Source organism: Nanorana parkeri, unplaced genomic scaffold, assembly GCF_000935625.1.
Source record: "Nanorana parkeri isolate BGI_ZX_2015 unplaced genomic scaffold, ASM93562v1 scaffold719, whole genome shotgun sequence".
In the NCBI taxonomy this organism is placed as follows: domain Eukaryota; kingdom Metazoa; phylum Chordata; class Amphibia; order Anura; family Dicroglossidae; genus Nanorana; species Nanorana parkeri.
Window position 1 is genome coordinate 105585 of NW_017306987.1, and position 4535 is coordinate 110119.

The window sequence follows — 4535 nt, forward strand, 5'->3', positions numbered from 1 at the left end:
AGCCGCTACGGCGTTCTGCGATGAAAGCGTTCCATCGTTACCTTGGAGACAGGTGTCACACCCTCCGCGCCGAAAATCACACGCCCCTCCGCTCTGATTGGCCTGTTCTCCATACTCTCATCTTCAAAGCGGACGTAGCTAAAAAAAAAAAAAAAGAGCAACCCGTTAAGTTTGGGCTGTCTTTTTTTTTAAAGGGACAGTGACAATGAAAATGCACGCATTGGCCAGCAGACCTAGGGGCTGAATTAAATTCATTGAGAAAATTAGTCACAACTGGAGCAGACAGAATTTGGAATAGTTGCCCATGGCAACTTATATCGTCCATTTTCAAACCCTAGCTGAACAAACCTAATATAAAAGCTAACTGCTCCATTTCTCTCTGCTCTAGTTTTCATAAATTCACACCACTGAGGCCCTGACGCTAAAATAGTGCTAACATCCTTCTGCAATAGAAGAGGTGGCGCATGCCTTCTACCTCCCCTCCAGCCCCAGTAACATGCTTTTGACATTTAACACTTTCGGGAGCACAAAATGCCTGTGTCCCCCATGGCGCGTTGGTTCCTTCCTACAACCTTATGACACTGCACAATCCTATAGGACCAATGAAGGGGTCACAGACACGATCCACCGGGAGGGGGGCAATAAGAACTCTTCTATTGCAGGGGATGTTCAGTGCGATTTCTGTCAGAGACTGACACTGTCTTTAAAAGCCGAACTCCAGGTAGATATAAACAAAAAAATGCAGTTCTGCAACTACGGTATATACAGTACTTTTCACACCACAGCATGTTGTGATGCTCTGCGGTGAATAGAACTCAATGAAATGTCACTTGGTGACATTTCAATAAAGTTTGAAATAAAAAAGGGTTACAGTAACGTGTTGTTTTCAGGGTATAGACATGGCTAGTGAAACCGAATACACCAGCGGCTGCTGTTTGAACGAGCCCTTGGTGCAGTTACACTACAACGCTTTTGGTAGTTAAATAGCACCTTTTTTTTTTTATAAATGTCTACACGTCAGAGTCTCGTGGTAGGCAACCTTGGCACTCCAGTTGTGGTGAAACTACAAATTCCATCATGCCTCGGCCTCAGGGAGACATGTTTGTAGCTGGTAGTCTTGCAAAGCCTTATGGGATTTGTAGTTCCACAACAGCTGGTGTGCCGAGGCTGCTGACCCCTGCGGGCCTCAGACCAAATAGAGGGACAATGGTTTCAACTAGGATCTAAAAAAGGGACACCCAAAATTTTCCATTTAAAAAAAAAATTCGTTTCACTTGGAAAATGTGTGAATCTTGGGTTAAAGTTGTGAATTATGTATGAACCATTTTATAAATACACCCCCCCATGTGCCTGCATGTTAATATGAGAATGCACATGTGTATGTGTGGTGGTTTTCAGGGGATGTTTATGTATCTCTGTATATGAATATTTAATGCACAGTGATCTAAAGGGAATCTCAATTATCCAATCATGTGAATTGAATGATTGGCAGATTTCTCCTCACCCCCCTGTCCCGGTGACAACATAGGATTTCCCGTCATATTTGGTCAGAGTAACAGTGGTCACCAGGACAAATGGAGAGGGTGAACTAAAACTTCCACAGGCCAATCCGACACTAAAAAAAAAGGTTTGCCGATCTCTTCCTGATGAAATGTAGGTAAGGCACTGATGGTATCTAATTGGCCGCAGCAGCAATTCGTAAGTATCAGGATTTTAAGGAATGGCATGGCAAACAAACACTATGGGGCCCTTCACACCAGAACCGTGCCTTGAAGCAGAACTCTGGGCAAAGCAAATCTTAACCCTTGCAGTGGATCTACCCCCAAAATGCAAGGGTTAAGTGCTTATTTTTGTTTAGGTGCTAAAAAAGAAAAGTTACACTCACCTGATCCTCAGAGCCATCTTGCTCTTAGACCAGTCCCTGGAGCCTCTCTCTCCCTCTGCCGCAGCAGTCTAAGGATCCTTGAGTCATGACGTTCTACAGTGTATAGGGCATGAAGACGCAGAGGGACATACCATCGCTGCAGCGGAGGAGGAGACAGGCTTCAGGGACCACAGTAACAGCCAGCCGACTCCACAGTTCGGGTGAGTATAACTGTTTTTTTTAACACCTAGACACAAATGAGCACTTAACCCTTGCAGTGCAGGGGTAGCCCCACTGCAAGGGTTAAGAACATTTTTGACCAAAGTTCTGCTTTAACGATGTGCAGGTGCATTGCGTTCCCATTCATTACAATGGCACCCCCAATGGCAACACGATCGACCGCAATGTGATCGGCTTACCATGTATTGCAGTGAAAAAGTATTGCATGCACTTTTTTTTTATTATAAAGCCCATGGTGCGTGCTTCGTAAAACTACTTCCCCTATGAACAAAAAATGTGAATCGTGAAATCACAACGCACAAAAATAAGTGCACGAGGGTGCTGTGGCCCTCCTCCGAAGAGGAAGGGCCTCGATAATCCTGAACCCCCGGGGCGCAAGGCTCCTGACAGGGGCAAGGAAGTCTCTGGTCCTACTACTACTACATTCAAATGAATGGCAAGGGAACACACCTGCCATACTGTTAATGCATAGTAGGTGCGTTGCCTGGTACTGTGTGATGAACGCTCAGCCCTGTGTGAAAAGGCCCTAAATGAATGGCCATTTATGACACAGCGCTATTTAAACATGTGATCCAATGCAAAATGCAGCATTTTGCTGCAATCCAAACACTCCCTCAACGTGGCCTGCTGTGTGCAACGAAGAAGCAACATAAAGCAGGTCAAATGCAAGAAAACAACGTGCTTCCTCCTTCTCCTCATTGAAGTTCTACTTCCTTATTCTCTGCACAGCCTGTAAAGGGAGGGGGCGGGGAGCAGCAAAAGCAGCACGTCATTGTGGGTAATGTATGCAGATCTGTGTAGCAGGCCACCCCCTCTTCCTGCGCTCTGCACATTTCCTCAGTCACATGGAGGAGGCTGGGTAAGTCTGACACTGCACTGCTATTTGCATATGATTACCCAGAATCCTTCGGCGCTGCTCAAGCAGCCACACACCAGTGTATGCAAGGTAGGCCTGCTACAGGAAAGGATCAGTCCTCTATCTTCCCACTAACTTGCTTTAAAAAGGAGCATCTTGTTTTTCTTTTGCATATTGCGCATTTTATTCTGTTTCATTGTGTTTGGTTATTTTTGATGCAGGCACCATGGCTGCCTTGGATCTGAAGGCAGAGAGGGATAAAATCCAGAGGGAGATTGAAGCACTTGAGAGAAGTTTGGGTCCAAATGCTGCGGAGCTCAACCTGGATGTGTCGGACTCTGACGACGATTCTGACAGTGAGCACAATATATGTGTTTTATGTTTTTATGTTATTTCTGTAATTTAGAGAAACTCATAAAAGGGAACAGAAATGCAGGGCAGAAAGGAATGTTTTCTTTTTTATTAATATATCATACTTGCAGTGTTTTACAATCAAAATTGAACCAATCCGTCTCTGTAACAGGAGTTTACACTCTAATGTCCCCACCACCACACAGACTGTTATTATATATCTATATAGCTCTACCATATTCCGTGCTGCTGTACAGAGAACTTTTTACAATTTGCATTGAAGCTTACACTCTGATATCCCCACCACCATCGCACACTATAGGATTATACATTTGTATAGCTATTACACATTCCACAGTGCTATGTAGATGACACTATTCCTCATCTGCTAGTCACATCAGTTTCTGCACCATAGGAGCTTACACTTAAAAGGAGAACTATGGGGTTAAGGCTTTTCCCCATAGTTCTCCTTAGGGTAACGGGAGGACACAAACTAGCGTCCTCCCGTCACCCTAGGCCAGTGGTGGCGAACCTTGGCACTCCAGCTGTGCAAAAACTACAAATCCCAACATGCATCTGCCTCTGTATGTGGCTGTCAGAGCCTTGCAATGCCTCATGGGACTTGTAGTTGCAAAACAGCTGGAGTGCCAAGGTTCGCCACCACTGCCCTAGGCTGTAGCTCGCGGTATACTGAGACGGCGCAGTATACTGCTCGCTGCTGCTCGCGGTATACTGAGACGCCGCAGCTGAAGCGGATCCCGACAATTGTGCCGGGATCCGCCCAGCTGCATGACTGACAGCTGGCTCTGCCTATCTAGAGGCAAAGCCAGCTGTACCCGCCCCCTCCCCCGTCCGTTCCGCCAGTCAGCGTTGGCGGATCGGAGCGGGGAGGGGGGAATCCAGGCCCTCCCCTGTCACGGCAGAGAGCCGTGACAGGATCGAGAGGTGAGCGAATGCCGGTATGTGTTCGCTCACCTCCCGATCTACTAAGCCGACCTGTGACAGTCTCATTGTCACAGGTCGGCTAGAACTATGAGGTGAGTGAAAAGCACTCACCTCATAGTTCTCCTTTTAAATGTCACCACCACAGTTGTACACACTAGGTCTAGTTTGGGTGGATACTAATTAAGCTGCCATACAAAGTCAGTGTAGACAGTGATATTGTGGGAGGATTCAAAATATGCAAACGCCATGTACAGGGGTGTGGAATTCGTATCGTGTTTT